A 10,948-nucleotide genomic window follows, 5' to 3' on the forward strand; every position below is an offset into this window, starting at 1 on the left:
AGCTCTGTGACCGTGAGACCGCGCCATGAATGCCGGGACCTTGTTGTTGTGCTGAGACGCCATTAGGTCGACGTCCGGCATCCCCCAGCGGCAACAGATCTCCTGAAACACGTCCGGGTGAAGGGACCATTCCCCTGCATCCATGCCCTGGCGACTGAGAAAGTCTGCTTCCCAGTTTTCTACGCTCGGGATGTGAACTGCGGATATGGTGGGTGCTGTGGCTTCCACCCACAGCAGAATCCGCCGGACTTCCTGGAAGGCTTGCCGACTGCGTGTCCCACCTTGGTGGTTGATGTAAGCCACCGCTGTGGAGTTGTCCGACTGAATTCGGATCTGCCTGCCTTCCAGCCACTGCTGGAACGCTTTTAGGGCAAGATACACTGCCCTGATCTCCAGAACATTGATCTGAAGTGAGGACTCTTGCTGAGTCCACGTACCCTGAGCCCTGTGGTGGAGAAAGATCGCTCCCCACCCTGACAGACTCGCGTCCGTCGTGACCACCGCCCAGGACGGGGTTAGGCAAGATTTCCCTTTCGATAATGAGGTGGGAAGAAGCCACCACCGAAGGGAAGCCTTGGTTGCTTGAGAGAGGGAGACGTTCCTGTCTAGGGACGTCGGCATCCTGTCTCACTTGCGTAGGATGTCCCATTGAAGAGGACGCAGGTGAAACTGCGCGAAAGGGACTGCTTCCATTGCTGCCACCATCTTCCCCAGGAAGTGCATGAGGCGCCTCAAGGGGTGTGACCGACCTTGAAGGAGTGATTGTACCCCTGTCTGTAGTGAACGCTGTTTGTCCAGCAGAAGCTTCACTATCGCTGGAAGAGTAAGAAAACTCCATGCCAAGATATGTCAGCGATTGGACCGGTGTCAGATTTGACTTTGGAAAATTGATGATCCACCTGAAACTCTGTAGAATCTCCAGAGTAATGTTGCGGCTGTGTTGGCATGCCTCTTGAGAGGGTGCCTTGACCAGCAGATCGTCTAAGTAGGGTATCACTGAGTGACCCTGAGAGTGGAGGACCGCAACTACTGTAGCCATGACCTTGGTGAAAACCCTTGGGGGTGTCGCCAGGCCAAACGGCAGTGCCGCGAACTGAAGGTGTTCGTCTCCTATGGCGAAGCGCAAGAAGCGCTGATGCTCAGGAGCAATTGGTACGTGGAGATAAGCATCCTGATATCGATCGATGCTAGGAAATCTCCTTGGGACATTGAGGCGATGACGGAGCGGAGGGATTCCATCCGGAACCGCCTGGTCCTTACGTGTTTGTTGAGCAGTTTTAGGTCCAAAACAGGACAGAAGGACCTGTCCATCTTTGGAACCACAAACAGGTTGGAGTAGAAACCGTGACCCTGTTGCTGAAGAGGAACCGGGACCACCACTCCTTCTGCCTGCAGAATGCCCACCGCCTGCAGCAGAGCCTTGGCTCGCTCGGGAGGCGGGGAGGTTGTGAAGAATCGAGTCGGAGGACGAGAGCAGAACTCTATCCTGTAACCATGAGACAAAATGTCTCTCACCCAACGGTCTTTTACTTGTGGCAGCCAGGTGTCGCAAAAGCGGGAGAGCCTGCCACCGACCGAGGATGCGGTGTGAGGAGGTCGTAAGTCATGAGGAAGCCGCCTTGGTAGCGGCGCCTCCGGCGGTCTTTTTAGGGCGTGATTTAGACCGCTACGCGTCGGAGTTCCTCTGATCCTTCTGAGGCCTTTTGGACGAGGAGAATTGGACCTGCCTGCGCCCCGCAAGGACCGAACCTCGACTGTCCCCTCCTCTGTTGGGGTATGATCGGTGTAGCCTGAGGAAAGGATGTATCCTTTGCCTTGGATTGTTTGATGATTTCATCCAGTCGCTCACCAAACAAGCGGTCGCCAGAGAATGGCAAACTGGTTAGGCACTTTTTTGGAAGCAGAATCTGCCTTCCATTCCCACAACCACAAGGCTCTGCGTATTACCACTGAATTGCGCAACCGCCTTCCGGCTCGCCGAGTCCAGGACAGCATTAATGGCGTATGACGCAAACGCTGACGTTTGAGACGTTAAAGACGCAGCCTGCGACGCAGACATACGTGTGACTGCCTCAATTTGCGCTTGAGCCGCTGAGACCACTTGGAGCGCCCAGACGGCTGCGAAAGCTGGAGCAAAGACACGGCAATAGCTTCATAGATGGATTTGAACCAGAGCTCCATCTGTCTGTCAGTGGCATCTTTGAGTGAAGCCATATCTTCCACTGCAACTAAGGATTTAGCCGCTGGAGATAGGAGGTCCACATTGGAACACTGAACCCAGCCCTTGACAAGGTCAAAAGGGAAGAGATAACGTGTATCCTTAAGGCGTTTTGAAAAAAAACGATATCTGGACAAGCCTGGTGGTTCTGACTGCCTCCCTGAAGTCAGAGTGATCCAGAAAGCGTACTCCATGTACGCTTGGGGAACCTGAAACGGAACTTCTCCTGCTGAGAAGCTGACTCCTCAGGCGTAGGAGCTGAGGGAGAAATAACCAACATATGGTTGATGGACGCCGTAAGATCGTTCACTACGGTGTCACAATCAGGTGTATCCAGGTAGAGAACATTCTCAGGATCAGAATCCTGATCAGATACCTCCGCCTTATCATAGAGAGAGTCCCCATGCTGAGACCCTGAATGATGCGGTGACGTCGAGGGATGCTCCCAGCGAGGTCGCTTAGGGGGTCTGGGACTGCGGTCCGAGTCAGACCCCTCACCCTGGGATCCCTGAGACACTCCAGGAGCACCTTGTTGTACCAACTGGGGGGGGGGGGGACCAGGGGCAATGAATCAACAGTGCCCATGGTCTGAGGGACCGGTCTGGACTGCAAGGCTTCTAGTATGTTAGCCATAGTCTCAGAAAGTCTGAAGTAAATACTGCAAACGCCGTCCCCATCACCTGGACCATTAGCAGAGACTCCGGCTGAGTAAGTTCCACAAGGGCCGTGCATTGCATACAATTGGGGTCCGTGGAACCTGCCGGCAGTATAGCCGTACATGCTGTACAGGCTGCATAGAAAAACCTGTGCTTCTGCACCCTTGTTTTTCACAGACGATATGCTGTTATCTCCTCCGACCATCAAGGAGGGTATATAGCCAAAGAAGGGAATTTTGTTACTTACCGTAAATTCCTTTTCTTCTAGCTCTTATTGGGAGACCCAGACGATTGGGGTATAGCTACTGCCTCCGGAGGCCACACAAAGCACTACACTAAAAAGTGCTAGGCCCCTCCCCTTCTGGCTATACCCCCCCGTGGTATCACGGGTTCTCCAGTTTTAGTGCCAAAGCAAGAAGGAGGAAAGCCAATAACTGGTTTAAACAAATTAACTCCGAGTAACATCGGAGAACTGAAAAACCGTTCAACATGAACAACATGTGTACCCGCAAACAACAAAAAAATCCCGAAGGACAACAGGGCGGGTGCTGGGTCTCCCAATAAGAGCTAGAAGAAAAGGAATTTACGGTAAGTAACAAAATTCCCTTCTTCTTCAGCGCTCTATTGGGAGACCCAGACGATTGGGACGTCCAAAAGCTGTCCCTGGGTGGGTAAAGAAATACCGCATGTTAGAGCTGCAAAACAGCCCTCCCTTACGGGGGTGTCACTGCCGCCTGCAGGACTCTTCTACCTAAGCTGGCGTCCGCCGAAGCATAGGTATGCACCTGATAATGCTTGGTGAAAGTGTGCAGACTGGACCAGGTAGCTGCCTGGCACACTTGTTGAGCCGAAGCCTGGTGTCGTAATGCCCAGGACGCACCCACGGCTCTGGGTGAGTGGGCTTTTAGCCCTGAAGGAACCGGAAGCCCCGCAGAACGGTAGGCCTCTAGAATTGGTTCTTTGATCCATCGAGCCAGGGTGGCTTTAGAAGCCTGCAACCCCTTGCGCGGACCAGCGACAAGGACAAAAAATGCATCGGAACGGCGCATGGGCGCCGTGCGGGAAAAGTAGATTCTGAGTGCTCTCACCAGATCTAACAAACGTAAGTCCTTTCCATACCGGTGAACCGGATGAGGACAAAAGGAAGGCAAGGATATATCCTGATTAAGATGAAATGAAGATACGACCTTAGGGAGAAACTCCGGAATGGTGCGCAGCACTACCTTGTCCTGGTGGAACACCAGGAAGGGAGCCTTGGATGACAGAGCTGCCAGCTCAGACACTCGCCGAAGCGATGTGATCGCAACGAGAAACGCCACCTTCTGTGACAGGCGAGAAAATGAAACTTCCTTCAGAGGCTCGAAAGGCGGCTTCTGGAGAGCAACTAGTACCCTGTTGAGATCCCATGGATCTAACGGCCGCTTGTACGGGGGTACGATATGACAGACCCCCTGTAGGAACGTGCGCACCTTAGAAAGACGTGCTAGACGCTTCCGAAAAAAACACGGATAGTGCCGAGACTTGCCCCTTAAGGGAGCCGAGCGACAAGCCCTTTTCTAACCCCGATTGCAGGAAGGAAAGAAAAGTAGGCAATGCAAATGGCCAGGGAGACCCTCCCTGAGCCGAGCACCAGGTTAAGAAAATCTTCCACGTTCTGTGGTAGATCTTAGCAGAAGTGGACTTCCTAGCCTGTTTCATGGTGGCAACGACCCCTTGGGATAATCCTGAAGACGCTAGGATCCAGGACTCAATGGCCACACAGTCAGGTTCAGGGCCGCAGAATTCCGATGGAAAAACGGCCCTTGGGACAGTAAGTCTGGCCGGCCTGGTAGTGACCACGGTCGGCCGACCGTGAGATGCCACAGATCCGGGTACCACGATCTCCTCGGCCAGTCTGGGGCGACGAGTATGACGCGGCTGCAATCGGAACTGATTTTTGCGCAGTACTCTGGGCAAGATTGCCAGAGGTGGAAACACATATGGGAGCCGGAACTGCGACCAATCTTGCACTAAGGCGTCTGCCGCCAGAGCTCTGTGATCGCGCGATCGTGCCATAAATGCCGGGACCTTGTTGTTGTGCCGAGACGCCATTAGGTCGACGTCCGGCACCCCCCCAGCGGCGACAGATTTCCTGAAACACGTCCGGGTGAAGGGACCATTCCCCTGCGTCCATACCCTGGCGACTGAGGAAGTCTGCTTCCCAGTTTTCTACGCCCGGGATGTGAACTGCGGATATGGTGGATGCTGTGTCCTCCACCCACATGAGGATTCGCCGGACTTCCTGGAAGGCTTGCCGACTGCGCGTCTCTCCTTGGTGGTTGATGTATGCCACCACTGTGGAGTTGTCCGACTGGAGTCGGATCTGCGCTCTTTCTAGCCACTGCTGGAAAGCTAGTAGGGCAAGATACCCTGCCCTGATTTCCAGAACATTGATCTGAAGGGTGGACTCCTGCTGAGTCCACGTCCCCTGAGCCCTGTGGCGGAGACAAACTGCTCCCCACCCTGACAGACTCGTATCTGTCGTGACTACTGCCCAGGATGGGGGTAGGAAGGATCTTCACTGTGACAATGAGGTGGAAATACGCCACCATTGCAGAGAGTCCTTGGCCGTCTGGGAAAAGGAGACTTTCCTGTCCAGGGAGGTTGACTGCCCGTCCCATTGGCGGAGAATGTCCCATTGAAGTTGGCGCAGATGAAACTGCGCAAAGGGAACTGCCTCCATGGCTGCCACCATCTTCCCTAGGAAGTGCATGAGGCGCCTTAAGGGGTGCGACTGGCCTTGAAGGAGAGACTGCACCTCTGTCTGCAGTGAACGCTGCTTGTTCAGCGGAAGCTTCACTATCGCTGATAGAGTGTGAAACTCCATGGCGAGATACGTTAGTGATTGAGTCGGTGACAGATTTGACCTTGCCAAATTGATGATCCACCCGAAAGTCTGGAGAGTCTCCAGCGTAACATTCAGGCTGCGTTGGCAGGCCTCGAGGGAGGGTGCTTTGACGAGTAGATCGTCCAAGTAAGGGATCACCGAGTGTCCCTGAGAGTGCAAGACTGCTACCACTGCTGCCATGATCTTGGTGAACACCCGTGGGGCTGTCGCCAGACCGAATGGCAGAGCTACGAACTGAAGATGGTCGTCTCTTATCACAAAACGTAGAAAACGTTGGTGCTCCGTAGCAATTGGCACGTGGAGATAGGCATCTTTGATGTCTGTTGAGGCAAGGAAGTCTCCTCGAGACATTGAGGTAATGACGGATCGGAGGGATTCCATCCGGAACCGCCTGGCGTGCACATGATTGTTGAGCAGTTTTAGGTCCAGAACAGGACGGAAGGAGCCGTCCTGTTTTGGAGCCACAAAGAGATTGGAGTACAAACCCTCGCCCTCGTTCCTGAGGGGGGACAGGGATCACCACTCCTTCTGCTCTTAGAGCGTCCACCGCCTGCAGCAGGGCATCTGCTCGGTGGGGAGGTGGGGCCGTTCTGAATAATGGAGTCGGAGGACGAGAACAGAACACTGTCCTGTGCACGTGAGCACAATGTCCGTCACCCACCGGTCTGTGACCTGTGGCAGCTAAATGTCGCCAAAGGCGGGGGAGTCTGCCATCAACCGCGGATGCGGAGAGAGAGAGAGAGAGAGCTGAGAGTCATGAGGAGACCGCCTTGGTAGCGGTTCCTCCGGCTGCCTTCCTTGGGCGTGATTGAGCCCGGCCGGAATCTGAGCCCGTCTGAGGTTTTGTAGCCCTTTTGCACGAGGACAATTGGGACCTGCCCGAGCTTGGGAAGGACCGAAACCTCGACTGTACTTTTAGGACAGCTTTAATAGGGTAAGTCGCAGTGCAGACATTGCGGGGTTACGGACGCCTCTGCGGTACAGATGTACATGTGCTCAAGGCCAGCTGCGCAAGAACAGCTGAACAGGTTAGGTTGCCTATACGGCTGTGAATGCCGGAGCAACCGACACGCCGATAGCCTCCTAGACAGATTTCAACCAGAGTCCATCTGTCTGTGAATGGCAACTTTAAGTGAAGCCCCATCTCCAGTGCAACTATGTCTCTAGACGCAAGCCTGGAGATTGGAGAATCCACCTTTGGACCCTGGGTCCAGCGCTTGACCACGTCAGGGGAAAAGGGATAACGTGTATCTGTAAAAAAAAACGTTTGGAGAAAACGCTTATCTGGTAAGCGTGGTGTTTCTGGACTGCTTCTCTGAAGTCAGCGTGGCCAGAAAAATACTCCATATCCGTTTGAGATACTGAAAAGGGACTTCTCCTGCTGTGAAGCTGACTCCTCCACTGGGGGAGCTGAGGGAGAAAGATCCAACCTTCCATTGATGGACGCTATAGGATCATTCCGTATGGCGTTACCATCCGGTGTATCCGGATTGAGAGCGATGTCAGGATCAAAGTCCTGGAGAGCTGCCTTATCATACAGAGAGTCCTCCTGGGACCCCCCCGTTCCAAATGAGGTTGGTCAGGAAGATTGCCCATGGCCTGTCTGGACTGCAAGTCTCTATCTTATGACAATATATCTGTCGAAACTGCAACTCCGTCCCTGTCCTTGGACAGGGTTGACAGGTGGTTTCTTTGGCCACGACTAGTAGAGACCCCGGCAGACGAAGTGCTAGAGACCCCGGCAGACGAAGTGCTACAGGGGAGCATGCACACAATGGGACGGTGTCATGAATAGCATCCCATGTAGTAAAAACAGCACTGAAAATCTGTGTTGCTTTTTTGCCGCTGCCAACTAGCCATCTAGAAGTATATAGCCAAGAATGGTGACCGTACAGTGCAATGTATAGCATACAAGCATAAAGTACAAATGAACACTGCAGCACAAGCAATACAAGCAGCATAGAAGCCTGTGCCCTGGCACCTCTGCTCTTCTGCTGCTGTAGACTAGTCATCTAGGGGAATATAGCCCAGAAGAGTGACCATACAGTGCAATGTATAGCATACAAGCACAAGTACAAATGCACACTGCAGCCCATGCAATACAAGCAGCATAGAAGCCTATGCCCTGGCACCTCTGCTCTTCTGCTGCTGTAGACTAGTCATCTAGGGGAATATAGCCCAGAAGAGTGACCATACAGTGCGATGCATAGCATACAAGCACAAGTACAAATGCACACTGCAGCCCATGCAATACAAGCAGCATAGAAAAAAACCTGTGCCCCAGCACCCTTGGTTTTCTGCTGCTGTAGTCTAGCCATTCCAGGAGAATATAGCTAAGACTAGCGACTGTACAGTGCAATGTATAGCATACAAGCATAAATACAAATGAACACTTCAGTACGTGCAATACAAGCAGCCTAGAAAGCCTGTGCCTTAGCACACCTGCTTTCCTGCTGCTGATGTGTCGCTCTCCAAGCGGGCATATAGCGACCTATGCAGTTAAAATACACATGTACACACTGCAGTATATATTGGGGTCAGCACTATGTGTGCCGCTTACCGCCCGCCTATAAGCGGGTGTATGGTCGCCATAGTCCTGCCTGGTTGCCGAAAGTCCGAGCTCGGACTGCAGTAATGGCTGCCGGCGTCTTCCCCAGCTCGTGTGAGGAGGGGCGGGCCGTGGGCGTGCCCCAAGTCAGAGCGGGAATCCGGCGTCCGACAGTGTGCAGTGAGAGGGCTGGAGCATGTAAATAAGGCTCCAGCCCTCGGCGCTGCTGATTGCTCAGCGCCTGTCCCCTTCCCTGAGTGACAGGGAGGGGGCGGGAACGAAGCGGCACTAGGCCGCAGAAGCCGGGGACTGGATTTATAAGCGCCGCCGCCGTAAAAGCGCGGTCGGCGCCCAGTCCCCGGCGAACTACAAGTCCCAGCCGCGCCGCCGCTCCCGGAGCGTCCGGCGCGGTAGTTCCCAATACACAAAGTCACTCAGCAAAGCTGCAGTGACTGTAACCCTTTACTGTCCCCGGCGCACTAGCACACCCAGCAAGTCTGGAGTGTGCTGTGTCTGTGTGTCCGGGGACACAGAGTACCTGTAATGGTGCAGGGCCATGTCCCTGAACGGTACTCCAGCTCCGTATCCAGCAGGTTCAAATGGGTCTGTGGATGGAGCCCGGCGTCAGAGCTTTGAGGCCGGCAGGATCCCACTTCCTCAGAGCCCCTCAGGGGGATGGGGAAGGAAAGCAGCATGTGGGCTCCAGCCTCCGTACCAGCAATAGGTACCTCAACCTTACAACACCATCAACGGGTGAGAAGGGAGCATGCTGGGGGCCCTATATGGGCCCTCTTTTCTTCCATCCGAAATAGTCAGCAGCTACTGCTGACTAAAATCTGTGGAGCTATGCGTGGATGTCTGACCTCCTTCGCACAAAGCTTGAAAACTGGAGAACCCGTGATACCACGGGGGGGTATAGCCAGAAGGGGAGGGGCCTAGCACTTTTTAGTGTAGTGCTTTGTGTGGCCTCCGGAGGCAGTAGCTATACCCCAATCGTCTGGGTCTCCCAATAGAGCGCTGAAGAAATACAAACGTGCGACCGAACAGTGCAATGTATAGCGTACAAGCATATATCTATATGTGCATTTCGGCACTAGTGGGGTCAGCACCACAGGTGCTGCTTACCGCCCGCTCACAGCGGGTGTGTGACCACCAGAATCCCTGCCAGGGTCTTCCCAAACTTGTCTCTTTTCTCAGTCACAGAAAAAACTGACATGAATGGCTGCCGGCGTCCTGTGTAGAGGAGGAGGCCATGGGCGTGCCCCAGAAAGTGCGGGAATCCGGTTTCACACTGTGTACAGTGAGAGGGGTGGAGTATGCAAAGCATGCTCCATCTCTCAGCGCTGCCGTGCTGTGCAGCGTCACGCCCTTACCCTGACTGGCAGGCCAGTGGGCGGTAACGAAGTGAGAGTAGGCCGCAAAAGCCGGGGACTAGAGTGATAAGCGCGGCCCGGCATATAAGCCCCGGTCGGCGCGGAAGTCCCCGGCGCACCACAAGTCCCAGCCGCACCTGAGATAAAAATGGCAGCGGTTGTATAGTCATGAAGGGGTTAACCAAAGATAATGAAGCGAAAATGTGAAGCTACAAACTCTTATCAGTAGTGTCCACACAGAAAGAATGTTTTAATGAACAGATGTATTGTACAATATGCTGGGAGAAATAAGGGAGTGACACTCCCATAAACTCTATGTATCATTTTCAAGGCCGAAAGTGCCTTCTGTAATAATTAAGTTTCTTTCAATACAGTTAGTTGATGACGCTGACTCAAGCAGAAAGGGTGTCTGTGTATTCATTGTCTGATACATACATTAATATATCGGCACTGGTATACAGCATTAATGGGGCACCGTCTCTGGATCCTAAACGAAGACTCCATTAGCAGTCTTCACCCAAAATTCCTTCCTTGACAACCATACAATACTTCCATACAGTAACCTAGTCACATCATGGAGACCCTATAATACCACAATACAGTAACCATATAACACCATAAAGTAAGCAGACATTGTTAGGAGCCTATGAGGTCTTGTAGCTTTCATGAATGGTGTCGCTGAGCTAACCAGTTTTTTTTATTGCCCCATATAATGTATTTTTTTGTTTTTCCCTTGTCAGTGCTGTATAGTGGGTCAAAGTATCTCTTGCGGCCTTGTGTCATCTATACAAGTCATTTTACAACCGTTATCGAAAGTTATGAGCCGAGAACTAGTGTCATTACAATTCTTTAACAAAAGGCCTTCTGCTTCCTGCTCACATGTATGAAGTGAGTGCACCCCTAAAAGAAAATGGCCAAATTGTGCTCAATTAGATATTTCCCCTCCCCGGTGTCATGTGACTCATTAGTGGTATAAGGTGTGACTGGGGAGCAAGGGTGTTACATTTGGTGTTATCTCTCACACATTCTCTCATACCGGTCACTGGAAGTTCAACATGGCTCCTAATGGCAAAGAATTCTCTGAGGATCTGGGAAAAAAAAAATTGTTGCTCTACATAAAGATGGTCGAGGCTATGAGAAGATTGTCACCACCCTGAACCTGAGCTGCAGCACGGTGGCCAAGACCATACAGCGGATAACAAGACAGGTTCCACTCAGAACAGGCCTCACTATGGCCGACCACAGAAGCTGAGTGCACGAGCTCAG

This window comes from Anomaloglossus baeobatrachus, chromosome 7 (assembly GCF_048569485.1).
Source record: "Anomaloglossus baeobatrachus isolate aAnoBae1 chromosome 7, aAnoBae1.hap1, whole genome shotgun sequence".
NCBI classification, from domain to species: domain Eukaryota; kingdom Metazoa; phylum Chordata; class Amphibia; order Anura; family Aromobatidae; genus Anomaloglossus; species Anomaloglossus baeobatrachus.